This window comes from Chrysochloris asiatica, unplaced genomic scaffold (genome assembly GCF_000296735.1).
Source record: "Chrysochloris asiatica unplaced genomic scaffold, ChrAsi1.0 scaffold00166, whole genome shotgun sequence".
In the NCBI taxonomy this organism is placed as follows: domain Eukaryota; kingdom Metazoa; phylum Chordata; class Mammalia; order Afrosoricida; family Chrysochloridae; genus Chrysochloris; species Chrysochloris asiatica.
The window spans coordinates 6,475,271-6,489,499 of NW_006408684.1; the positions used below are offsets into that span (position 1 = coordinate 6,475,271).

Here is a 14,229-nt window from a genome sequence, read left to right on the forward strand (position 1 = left end):
AGCAGAGTTGGAAACAACCATGACCTGCTCAAAGATGGCAGCCGATTATGCTGTTTTGAATGTGTGCTGCTCTCCAGAGTCCTGATAGTAATCTATTCCTCTTTAGGCTCCTGAATAGGTTTACAATGCCTCCTGTGAGTCTCCCCTTCTAGGATTTCTACCTGTACTTTTTCCTGTTTCAGTCAGATTCTGCTTCACCACATTTAAAAACTTTTAATCTGATTCAATTTTGCTTTACTGGACATGACTAAACCAGGAAAAACTGGTTCAAAGCTTTGGTTGTTTTGCAGAAACCAAGGACAAAGGTCATCTCACTCTGAGTAGAGTTAATTTCTTTACCCCACACGCCATGCAACATATTTACAAACACTCCAGATTATCTCAGTGAGGTAATTACATATCTGGAAGCTGTGAAAACTCTTTCAGACATGTCTGTGCTCTCAGTAAGTTACAGCCTAATGTAGTAATGCTCCATTATTTCTCTCCTGGTCCTAAAGAGTCACTACTATGAGACAATTGCTGCTAAAGCAAAAAAACCTCTGCAGCTCAGGTCTTGAGAAAATAAAACTCACTGTACCTTAATCTCCTTGCATAAGAGGACAGGACTTCTCATGCTACATTTGGAAGTAGTGATCAGTTCCCACTATAGCATTATATTGGCATGGATGGGACTTGGCTCTCACTAAAGAAGAATCCGTCATCTGCTATGTTAAGTAACTTAAAAGTCTTAGAATGGCCCTTTGGCATAAGCGCTGCCTTCCAGCTCACAATAGTTTCTAATTTAATGAACAAAAGAATAGCTTTTGATAATGCAAAGTCATCATTATCTCCATGGGTAAGATTCCATTTATTCAAAAGGCACTTCCTAAGTACTTGACAAAGGTTAGGGAATAATGAAAAGGAAGTCGATAAAGCTATGTCTTTATGAAGCTAACAATCTTAACCAACAGCACAGGCTAGTCTACAAATACCAATTGTTATAGAATCTTTAATAGAAGAATACGGGAGAGTGAAAACATTAAATTTATAAAGAGTAATTGGAGAAGATCTTTACAACTACAAATACTTCTGAGAAGAATAATGTAATTGCTTCCTTCCTCACCACAAGTGAAAGAGATACTCACCGGCTTTCTGTAATGCTCTGTTAACCAATTCTTCTTAGACCCAGGGTGTGAGCCTGCTGTCATTCTCCCTGGAAACTAAGGTCTAAAATAAGGTGATAGAAGTAGAGGTCCTAAAGCTTCTCAGACCTGTGGTTTTAGGGCATTCATTGCATTTAAACATTTGAGAAGGAATTTTCCCAGGAGCTTTTCTACAACCCTGAGGCTCAATTTGAGGCTATGATATGAACTAACACATTATCTAACTTTATAAAATAACATTTATGGTTAGTAAGAAGAAGAAATGAAAGGGGGCTTCAAAAAGTTATTGGTAATAGTCCATTATCTTTTCATTCCATTTTTCCATGAACTTTTGAAGCCTCCTCATTTAATATTACATTCTTGCAGCATTATATGAAATACAGAATATTCAAGTAAATATTCATGACTGTACCATACCCTCCCACTGCTTTACTATGCATTTTGTTAAATATTTTGTTAGATTCTCTTTCTTGCCTTGCTTTTTCCCTAATGTGAACCCAACCTTGAACATAAACCTATTCTTATTTTAGTCTCACTTTCCTAAACTGTACAATGAAACATATAAAGGAAGCATGTCAGGATTGATCTTCCTTCTTCCTGTCATAGTCTGTAACTCAACAGCAGTGTAGAACTTTCTGCCAGAACATGACTACTATCTTCTTGCAGATACTCTCGTGACTCTGTTCCATTCTTCACTCAGTTCTCTCATGTCAGGTTATTGAAAAATGTTCCATGGCCTGCCTCTCTTTATGAAATGATTCATTCTCCATCACTTCATGGTCCTTCCTTTGCGTTTCTCCTTAGCACTTGTCACCACCTTTATTTTGTTTGCTCTTTTTAAGAAATGTAAGTTGCACAGATGCAGAAATTTGTACCTTTTGGTTCCTGCTGTACCCCTAGTGGAATCCTGGTGTGATATTGTGGGTTAATGTGCTGGACTGCAAAGCTGATTTGAACCACAAGGTTGGCAGTTCAAGCTCACCAGCCACTCCTCGGAACCCTACACAGGGCTGCTATGGGTCAGAACTGATTCGATGGCACTTAAGAACAATGATAATAACACATACCTAGCACTGAGCTCTGCTGCATGTTGTTGTTGTTGTTGTTGTTGTTGTTAAGTGCCATCAAGTTGGTTCTGACCCCTAGCATAAGGTTTCCCAAGAGTGGCTGGTGGGTCTGAACCGCTGGCCTTCACGTTCAAAGCAATCTTGTGGCACAGTGCTTACCCTATAGTGCCACACCAGGACTAGACTGCATGGGCTGTTTTTGTTAAAGTGCTGTTGAGTCTGCTGTCCTCATAAAGACCCTGTACAGGGCTTGCAAGGAGCAGCTGGTGGGTTTGAATTGCTGACCTTGTGGTTCACAATCCAGGACCGATCCTACAGCACCACACCATCCTACAGTGCTTCATTGCCCGTAGATGTTGCTAACTACTTGTTGAATGCTTATTACAAGTATCCTCTGCTTTATGAAAGTCTACTTTATGCCACTTTGCTTTTACAAAAGACCTATGTTACTACCCATTTTCACTAACCAAAAAAATGTGAAGATTTTTTCCAAAAAGAAGGATGAGTCATTGACCCAACAGCTCTGATAGGTGTTTCTGTCAAGAATCAATGGTAAGGCATCACCTTTGCCCAACAGCTACCAAAATAGTTCCAGCTAGAACCTTAGTAAAATATAATCACTGGATAGGACTAGAAGATACACTGAGCAGCTAGGAAAGACTGAGTAGTAACACTGGTCTACTTTTCAATTTGTTCAGATTAAGCCCCAAAGTAATCTGGAGAAAGTTAAGAAAATTATCAGCCTTATTCAAGAAAGGATTGAAGAGCAAAGTAAAATGCATGAACTCTTTAAGGTCTTACTAGGCACAAGCCTGGTGACACGTGTTAGGCTGCAGTTCAAACAGCTGAAAACAGGCTGGTAGCTCAAATTCACCAGTTTCTCTGAGGGAGAAAGATGAGGCAGCCTGCTTCCATAAACATTTAGTCTGGGGCACCTATAGAGTATTAATGATTCAGAATCAACTTGATGAGAATAAGTTTGGTTTGGATTTGGGGACAAACTAGCTGATCCTGACTTTGAACCTAGATTTCTCTCCAGCTTCCACTGATAATAATAGGTTGTGTGTTTGTATTTGTTTGTGTGTGTGTGTGTAGGACAAAGTGACATGAAGGTGGGTATGCATGTACATTTTTCAGATTTAAAACCTTGGATTTAAAAAAAGAACCACTGTGATTGGCTACAACTTGCTGCTGAGACTGATAACTCACAAGGAGCACATGATTTCATGAGAAACATCTGAGACAGATTTTTCTAAGGGGTGCTGGGCTCTCACACGATATTTTGTATTCAAGTACCATTAAGTTTAAATGAATGTTGGTGTCAACTGTGGAAAGGTCACAGAAGGATAGCCTAAACGTTGTTTGAAAAGTGAGACAATCTTGGGCCTAGATGTATCATTTTGTCAAACATTCACTGAATCAGTCTGATTTAGACACTGTTTAGACAATAGCTTGAGGTTAGTTTGTACAGCTCTGTGGTTATGCAAGAACATTTTACAATGAAATGGGGTGGCTTCTGCTCTTAAAACACTTAATAATCAGTAGAGGAATGAGGAAGTGTCAAGAAAGAGAGAACTTGGACAGCAAAATAGAAAGAGAATAAATAAGAAAGAAGAAGAAAAAAGGACCAAGAGCATAGTTTTTTAGAAACATCTGTAGAAGTGGGTGGTTAAAAGAGCCCTTTTATTGGACAGAATAATGATGCAAAGGCAGGTGCAGCCAGAACCCAGAGACTTTAAGTAAATGTACATCAATTTAACCCCAGAGAAAGAAGACTCTGAATATCACAATAAAATTGATTCTCTTTTATTCTGCTCATATTTTACTTTTTAAAAAGAGAGCTTTTTTTTTTTTTAAGAATAGATACTTAAAACATAACAGAGGGGTTTGTTTTTTTTTTTTTTTGCTTTTTTTTTAACCAATTTGCTGGAATGTTCACTTTAAGAATGTAAATAACTTTCTTCAGAAAAATGTAAGTAGAAAGTTAATGGATTTCCCTTCCTATTTTCCATTTATTAAAGATAAAACAACAGGGGGAAAAATAATCACTTTACACTAAATATAAATATTTTAAAATATTTAATGACCTATTAGAAAATCTGGCAGTGCTCTCTTCTCAACATTTCTTTACACTCTTTTCTTCTATCACCCCCTGTCTCCTGGCTGTCAGAACAGACCTGAATTGCTTCTCCATTACTTCCTGTATCTGTTGCTATTGTAAATTCCAACTGGGTTTTCTATCCTGAAATTATGTGCCCCAAATGTTCTTTGTCGCTTAATAACTCGGAGGGTTATACAATTTGAATCAACTTTCATCAGGACCCAGCCAATATCATTTTGCTTTTCCTCAACGACAATCGCAGTGACTTCATAGGTCTAGGATAAGCACTGGGCTGTGAACCACGTGTCAGCGGTTCGAGGCCACCAGTCATTCTGCGGAAGAAAGATGAGACTTCCTGCTCCTGCGAAAATTTACAGTCTCAGAGACAGTGAGTTGGAACCGACTCGATGACACTTTGACAACAGTTAAACTGTGTTCATATTGGCGGGTCCCCTAGCTCTGCAAATCTTTGCTGGGGACCACAAAAGACAGATTGTCTAGGCTCCTTTCCAAATACCAGCTTTGTCACCTTTATAAAAAAATTTGTACAAAAGGTTTTTAAAAAATCCCTTCCTGAGCCCTTTTCTCCAGCACACTCAACACCTAACATTTTTATTAACATGTTTATGTTAATTTATAAAATTACAGAGAATATAATTCCAGGAAAGGTCGGGCGGGGGGCGGGATACAGCTCTCCTCTTTAGAATGTAAATTACTGACCTTCCTTCTCCTGGCTTCATGGGTGTTGGGGTCACTATACCAGTCACAGCTGGCTAGGGGTGGTACTGAGGCAGGGTGGTCCAGAGGCCCAGCATCACAGCTAGCCCCGGCCCCATCCCAGCCCTTTCCAGCCTCCAGGCTCTGATGCCCCACACAGCCCCACCACACACCCAAACCTGGCCCTCAGATACAGACACTGCCTTCAGAAGAATGGGATCCTCCTCTTCCCCTCATCCCTGGCTCCTGAGCTGTGGAGGGGAGCCAGTCGTCAAGCAAGGGGAACCCTGGGGAATATGGTATGATTGTTACGTTTATTGGCAAACTGCTCCTGAAAGATCTGGCAGCTCAAAAAGACTTCTGACACCCACCTCTGCTGATACCAATCCACACAATTGAATACACACACTTACACACCCACAGCCACATTCAGGCACAGTTACACGCTTATACACAATCACATTCACACACTTACACTCACATGCATGCACAATCATATCTGTACACTTGCAAACAAGATGCGTACATACATTCAAGCACAAACACACATACTTACCTGCAAGCATGGCTGCTTTCATCCCTCTAGTTGGGAGATCTTTGTGAAAGGTCACATCTCAAAAAATAAACATCAACCCACCTACCAGGTTACAACACTGATTTCGCTTTTAATGAATTGAGTAACTCACCTCCCTTTTTCTTCACATCTTTAGCTGATTCCTTGTTCAATCTCAGAAACCCTATACAGGGTTGCTATGAGTCGGAACCGACTCCACAGCACATAACAACAACAACAACAACAATAACAAAGTAATGAAAATCCATAGTAATTTGGAGTTCATGGGAACTGCACTTTGGGGATCCATTATTTTCCAATTTCATGCTATATCTGAAATTCTCATTCTCTTGATTACCTATCTGTTTTAGCAAGCACTGGACTCCTCCACACCTGCCTGACCCAGCCAGCAGACAATAAGCAGGACAGGAGCCTAAAACTCTACGCCGTTGCTCTTGGTTGCCCAGGGCTTCTTCAGTTAAAGCAGCCCCAATGCTGCCTTGACTGGGGGCCAGGGAAGAGTCTCCTGCTGCAACTCCCCACCCCAGCAGTCTTCGAGGTTCAAGTTTGGAAATAGGGTGGGAAGACAGCAAGAAAACAAAAAAACCTGCAAATTCTATTCTCATCCCAGATGAATAAATGTAAACCCATGCTACCCCTTCCACATATATCACAAGAACGTGTATACACATGTATGTATGCACACATACACTTCCTACCAGCACGATGGGCACAGTGGTATCCACTTTCTGATGGGCTGCAATCAGGAGGGACATTGTGGCCATTTCCATCCACACACCTTACTAGCATCTAGACCTCAGAAGCTCCTTCAATTCGCCCCACGCCAGCACTGCCAGCCCTCCCAGGTCTCTTGGACAGGAAGTGGAGCAAAAGCCACCAGCTTCTTGTCACCATCAGCTTGATGCATCAACCTTCCATGCCCTGCCTCCCTCCTCCATTAAGGAAAAAAGAAGATGGGGGTGAAAAAACCCACCTAAGATTCACTTTAAAAATCCCATCCGCTCTCTTGGATTCTCCAGGGACAAAGGGCAATTAAGGAGCAGTATATGGAGCGACTCCAGATTAGTTTTGGGATTGGCTTCCTAAATTCAGGTTCCTGTGCCCCAATTTAGCTCAGGCCACAGCTCAACTTCTCCCTCCCTCTTCTCCCCCTCCTCCAAGCTCATCTCTCTGACCAATTCCATATGGCTGGTGACAAAGCACCCCACATATTTATGCCGCTGTCTGGCTTCTCATAAATTATATCAGCTCCCCAGACGAAGGTCCCTTGGCTCGGAAGCAGGACACCATTTTATTTATGCTGCACTTACACACCTGCATATTGAACTCGATATTTAAATCCAACAACAAATCAATGCCACCAAGAAAGTCCTACTTGTCCTCCACAAATGCAATGCCTCACAAATTGTGCCCAGCCCGGGGTTGATAATTCACCTCTGGTAAGGAGTCCTGGTGTGCATTGTAGGATAAGCACTGGACTCCTAACCACAAGGTCAGTGGTTCAAACCCATCACCTGCTCCTGGGAAACTCAATACAGGGTCTCTATGACTTGGAACCAACTCAACAATACTTAACAGCAACAATAAGGTCAGTGCTTACCACCACGTGACTGGCCTGTGAACCACAGGGTCAAAGGTTCAAACCTACCAGCTGCTCCTGGGAAACTCTGTACAAGGTCACTATGAGTCAGAATGAATTTGATGGCACTTAACAACAACCACTCACCTTGCCATGGCTGCCATTCCACTGCTTTAGGGTTTAGGAGAATAAGTAAGAAAAGTCCAACAGAAATGGAATGTCACTAACACTGCGTTGATTTTTCTGGGGACAAAAAAATGTTGGGCTTAACTTCAGTTCTTCCCATGTCTACTAATTACTTATGGCAATTGAGAAGATAGTTATCTGAAATCCTATGGGAAAGAATACATTTCCAAGAGGAGTTTTGTTTTAAGGCTATATAAAACATACCTATTTTGGGAAGATTTTCTACACCTGCTGAGTTCACAAAGACAGTCTCATAGTGAATGACTCAATGTATTTAAAATGCATTTAAGCCACAACAACTACACTAGAAACCTTGTTTGGTCGAGCAGGATATAATGGAAAGCTTTTTAAAAAATAACAAAATTTATTATAATCTTGTCATTGAGAGTTTTGTTTCCTACTCATGAATGAATCATCAGGGTGATGCTGGAAACCTCAAAGGTAGAAAATCTCACATCTTAGAGCATTCCAACTTTTATCATACCAAAATAAAAGAACATCTTAAATCAATGCATTTGTGTATTTTCTAAACAACCTAACAACAACAAAAAACAAACCCAACTCTCCTCTGAGGAATTGCAGCTTTACTACAAAACTCACTTTATAAAGAAGCATATTTTTATCTGAAGTTTGATCCAAATTAAATGATTCACCTTGAACTTTTTGAGCTTGTATTTATAGGCCCATCTTTGTGCAAGGTGTTCTCTGAGATAAAAAAAGAACGGAGACATTCTATGTACCCTGCTTCTAAAATTTACCAATCAGCTGGCCTCATCCTTATAAGAAGTCAGTGGCATTTCTTGTTTATATTTAAATTATCGATACATTTTAAAGTATATATATAAAACTTCATCTATGCTTAGAAAACCAAGCTTGCAGAATTTTAAAGAAAAAGTTCTCGAGTGATTCCTTGATTCCTGTTAAAACTTGAATTCAATAAGATGTTGCAGCATCTCATTGACCCCAACAAGACCTTCACTGAAGTTGAGTGGTTCTTTGCTCCCTGCTCCAACTGCTCACTTAATGTGTCCCTTCTAGATTGGAATGACATAAGAAGGTTCAAGTTTTTCTATATGCCTAGTCTGCTTTTAAGGAGTTCTGGTAGCACAGTGGTTATGAATCGGGCTGCGAATCTCAGGGACAGCAGTTCGAAACTACCAGTTGTTCCGTGGGAGAAAGATGAGGCTTTCCGGTCCTGTAAAGATTTACAGCCTTGGAATCCCTGTACAGGGTCGCTATGAGTCGGAACTGACTCCACGGCACATAACAACAGCAGTTGTTGCTCTTAAGGGTTTGTTTGTTTTTTTCCCTCCCAGATCTACAAGATCTAAGCAAATGTCTAGCTGGATCACATCTCAGTTAAAAATACTATACCAAGTTTGGGGCCTGCAGAAGTAGGATGAACAGATTATTGGAAACCTTAAAATATCAAAAAAGTTATTCACTGGAAATCATAAAATTAGCAAGACAAGGGTGAAGATGCCGGGCAGCAGTGGCTAGGGAGGCCAGAGCCCCCGGCTAGCGCGATCATGGAGTGGACTCTCTGCAGCTGGCTGGGCTGCGGCCTCCTGGAGTCAGTTATAACAGCTTCCACGATAAATGCAAGAATACTGCCTGGATGGAATGCGATTTCTCAAGTATTTCCAAGTATGGTGACCACACCCTGAGAGTCAGGACTGAATTTGCAGATGAGCATTCAGACTGGGTAAACATCACCTTTTCTTCTGTAGATGACACTGTTATTGGACCTCACAATTGCAAACAGAAGTACTTGCTGATTCTATACATATACATTTCTTATCCCCCAGAGTTGTAAATGAGTTTGAAATATGGACCACGAAGAATATATGTATACTGCAATGGTTTATAATGTGCACTACTGGAAAAATGGCACCGATAAAAACTTTCAAATGATTACTCCATATGATTTTGAGGTCCTCCGCAATCTGGAGCCATGGACAACTTACTGTATTCAACCTCAAGGATTTCTTCACTATCAGAACAAAAGTGGGGAGTGGAGCCAGCCTATCTGTGAGCAAACAATCAAAAATGAAACCATCTCCTCCTGGATTGTTGCCATCGGCCTCATAGTCTCCGTTTTCTTGGTCTTCTTCCTGCTCCTCGGTGGCTCTGTGGCTTTGCCTTGATGTGGTACATTTACAAAAAGACAAAGTATATCTTTGCCCCTGGTAATTCTCTTCCACAGCACCTAAAAGAGTTTTTGAGCTACCCACATCATGGCAACCTGCAATTTTTCTCCATCCCACCATCTGATGAAGATGAAGTGTTTGACAAACTAAGTGTCATTACAGAAGACTTACAAATCACCAGGTAGCAGCTGCAAGCTCAGAACCTCGGCTGAGCAGGGCTCCCTGGAGACAGTCTCTGAGGAGGAAACAGCCCACCAGGCTCAGTCACCTCCAGCTCTCATGTTAGCCTCTGAGAGGGACAAGTGTGCCAAACCAAGGTCGAGGTCCCCTGAGCAAACTCCAATTCTAGACCTCTCAGGCACTGGACCTCTCTTAGACAGCCAAAGAGCTATGTTTTAAAGGCTCATTTGGCCAAAATACTCCATGTTGTGACTTGCTGCTTTATAAAGGATTTGTTAATTTAAAAAAAGAAAAAGTTGGCCACTGAAAGTATCATTTTCAATCTCTAGGCCCTGGGAGGCCAAATAGTTAAGGTAATTAAATGATTAGTGGTTCAAGTTCACCCAGAGACATTTCAAAAGAAAGCCTACTAATCTATTTGAAAACAATCAACCATTGAAAACCCCGCAGGACACGGTTCTGCTCTGACACACGTGAAGTTGCCATGAGTCAGTGTCAACTCAATGGCAGCTAGTCTGGTTTGCTCACTAAATAAAGACCAAGTTTTAGTTATTTAAGTTACATTTAAAGGCCAAAAATTAAGAAATCATTAATTTCTAGCAGAAATATTTAAAATGAGGACTAGAAACCGAGATACTGCAAACATCCTTCCAGACTACTGAAAGACAGATCTGAACAACAGTTTGAACTCAGAATGGACAGGATGCCAACTTATGTGGTTCTCAGGGTTCTTTATTACTGAATTTATTTCTTCTATTTGCGTATGTTTCATCGCTCTGCTGGTGCTCTATTCAATTTTGACTCTCTAATCTGTATGTGTGCCGCAAGGTCAGCGGTTCGAAACTACCAGCTGTTCCACCGGAGAAAGATTAGGCTTCTTCCTCCCGTAAAAGATTTACAGACTCGGAAACACTGTACAGGGTCACTATGAGTCGGAACCGACTCCATGGCACATAACAACAATCCGTATATGGAGTCCTGGTGTGGCGCTGTGGGTTAATGCACCAGACTGCAAAGCCATTTGAACTGAAAGGTCAGCAGTTCAAGCTTACCATTGGCTCCTCAGAAACCTATTCAGGGTAGCTATGGGTCAGAATCAACTCAAGGCACTTCACAACAATCTGTATGTGTTAATGGTATTAGATTTGGGCTTAGGCTCCTTTTGCCACTTTTGGGGTCCATTCATTGTTCTGACATTTCTTAATGTCTGTCCACGGCTAGCAGACACTGTTAAGTGCAGGGTTCTAAAGTCTTCTGGGAGCTCCCAAGCTAAGCAAATCCAAAGAAAAGGTCCTTGAGCTATGGATTCCAACCCTATGAACTCTTGGTTTCTGAATCTGTACAGAAAGATAAGACCTAAAAATGAGCAATAATACTTAAGAAATTTCTGTCACCGTGCTACTCAATCAATGGCAATATAATCTCATGAGTATGACTTCAACACCATAAACTTAGATCCGCAAGAAATGTCACTTCCTTTCTGCCTGATTGCCCAAGAAAGGTTTAGCAAAGACATTAAGACAGGAAAAACGCTGTTGAAATAGTTTTTTGGTTTTTTTTTAATTTTTAAAATGAAGCATCATGAGGAGAAACATTCAGAACTTTGTTGGCCTTCCTTACACTCATTCTGTGGCTCAGTATTTTTAAATGATTTTCAGTAGTGTACTGCAAGAGAATGACTACTCTATTTTAGTTCTGAGAACCTCCAAAGGTTAGTCCTGTGACAAGAAAGAAATTAGTGAAATCTACTCCCCACTTAAGGAGTCCCTGGCTGGTGGGAATAGTGAAGTGCTCAACTGCTTATCAAAATGTTGTTGTTGTTAAGTACCTTGGAGTCAGTTCCAATTCATAGCAACCCTGCACAGGGTTTCCGAGGTTGCATATCTTTACGCGTGCAGAACCCCTCATCTTTCTCCTGTGGAACTGCTGGTAGTTTCAAACTGCTGACCTTGAGGTTGGCAGTCCGTCTCATAACCACTATACTAGCAGATGCTGACTGTTTAAATTCACATCCACCCCAGTAAGCTGCTTGCAGAAGATCACACCCTTGAAAACCCATAGAGTTTTGTGTGCATAGAGGTCACCACCATGAAGCAGAATCAGTGGCAACTGGTTTGGGTTTTTTTTGAGGGAGTGTGGCGAGTAGGGGGAGTTATTCCCTAGTTACACTTTTCCTACCTGAATGTGGAGTTGATAGGAGGCCTATTTAAGTACTACAGTGCATGGGCCCATCTAATCTGGAAAAGAAGAAAAGGGATTGAATTGTATCCTCCCAAAATATGCTCTGGAATCCTAACCCGAATCTTGTGATGTAATCCTCTTTGGGAATAGGATTTTGTTTGTTTCTCTGTCTGGGGAAGACCTAGGGTTACCTAGCTGGTCCAATGGGTTTCTTTATAAGGCCTTTCTGGCCCCAGGTTTGTAATTCTCTAGAAATAATTGATCAAGTAATAATTCAGTTTATTATTCATATAAGCACATTGCAAGTGATTCGTCAGATTATTATTTGCATAAGTGGCCTGCAGGCAATCTATTCAGTTTAGAAGCAGTTTAGAAGCCAACTGGTCACTTTGTAACACACCTTCTAGTTGACCTTTATTTGGCTGAGGGAGAGGAGCACTGCACCCAATCTGACCTTTACTAGGATTGGTTTGGGAGCCCACTTTGTAATAAGGAAAACATGGAATCCTGGTGTGGCGCTGTAGGATTAGCACTCTACTGCTAGCTAAAAGGTCGGTGGTTCAAACCCTTGGAAAATCTATACGAGGTCGTTATGAGTCAGAACGGACTCCACGGTACTTAACAACAACAGCAACACATAAGCTATAAGAAACCCTAGGACTTGGAGCCTCAGGTGGGGCTTCCTGATAGAGGAACATCAAGAGAGGAGTCCTTGGGCACAGGACCCTTCAATGACCCACCCAGACCAAGTAAGCCTGCCACAATGATGGCGAGAGTGTTTGCAATGGCACCAGACGCAGACAACTGAGTAGATCCTATCTGAGAGCTGAGAAGAATGGCCAAGAGCTGAGTCCACCAAATGATGTCATTGAATTTTTTTGTTTGAGAGTTTCCTGCTGGATTAAAATGAACATGGTTTTAATGAAGGATAAGCTTTTAGCTGTTGAGACCCCCTGCTGGAACCACTCTGAAACCTCAGCCTCTGTCTATCCTCATGTCTATTTACAGCCTTTGTTTGTTCTCTCTGCTATTAAAGCTGTTGTCACAGTTAAAAAAAAAAAAATTAGCAAGATAACAATTTCTCTACTTAGACAAATATTCCAAAGGCACTAAGAATTGCTGAGAAATAAATGACTGCACCACCTGAGTTTAAAGCAATTTTTTATATAAAGACATCTTTAAAGAGTGACAAATGAATACTTTCTGTTTCCAAAGTGGTCTGAGAAAGAAAATGACTTGATTTAAATTTCAGCAGAAGGGAAGTAGGTCAGGCACTAGAATGTGCAAACTGGAATTTATGGAGTTTTTTCTCTCTTTTAAAAATGTTTTCATTTTGTTTGATTTTTTTTTAAATATTGGGTGTTGTTTTGTTTTGAAAGACAAACCTTATGGTTATTTAGATACCTAGAACTAAGAGGTAGCCATAGATTAGATTTCATTTTTCTTGGATCCACAATCAATGCTTATGGAAGTAGCAGTCAAGAAATCAAACAATGGGCAGATCTGCTAAAATTATCTCTTTAAAGCAGGGGTGGGGAACATCCAATCTGCAGTAAAATCATTGGGTCTGACCCTGCCAAAGCAACCATAGTACCAGCCATCACATTGATGTTGTAAGTGCTGTAGAGTCATTTCCGACTCACAGTGACCCTGTGTAGGATTTCCAAGGAGCGGCTGATAAGTTTCAACCATCGACTTTAAGGTTCAAACTGACCCTGTGGTCCAGTGCTTATCCTACAGCACCACACCATGACTCCAGCCATCACATTTGTTGTTGGTAAGTGCCTTCCACTTGATTCCGACTCATAGCAACCCTATATAGGGTTTCTGAGAAGCAGCTGGTAGGTTGGAACTGCCAACCCTGTGGTTCAAAGTCCAAGGCTGATTCTATACCGTCACACCAGAAGTCCAGCCATCACGTAAGGGGTGAGTTAATTAAATGCTTGACTAAATATAGCAGGTTAGTTGTGTTTTTGGGGGGTTTTTTTTGTTTTTATTGTGAATTAGGTGATAGTTTACATGGGTGAACATCAACTTTACACTCATCGTTTCATTGCAATGATTATAATCTTCTCTGTTCATCATCATTCAACAGTATTTGCTTCTATTCTCTCTGTGTTTTGCTTGTTTTTGGAGAGTGTATACAAAAACACCTAGGAATATATAATTATTTAAACAACCAAAGGACACATTCTGCAAGCCTGGCCCCTGGCCACCAGCAACTAGCTGCCAGTGCACAGCCTTTCTCTTTCAATGAGTCTAGAGTCCTCAGCTGCTCTCTTCTCCATGCCCTCACCTGCGTCTCCTTCTCTGGTGTCGCTGATTCTCTGGATAGGGGCCCACATTCCACTC

General features: G+C 41.1%; 1 pseudogene; it reads left to right on the forward strand.

Annotated features, from left to right (window-relative positions):
• The first annotated feature begins 428 nt into the window (after positions 1-428).
• On the forward strand, positions 429-9,701 carry LOC102815018 (annotated as a pseudogene).
• The last annotated feature ends 4,528 nt before the right edge of the window (positions 9,702-14,229 follow it).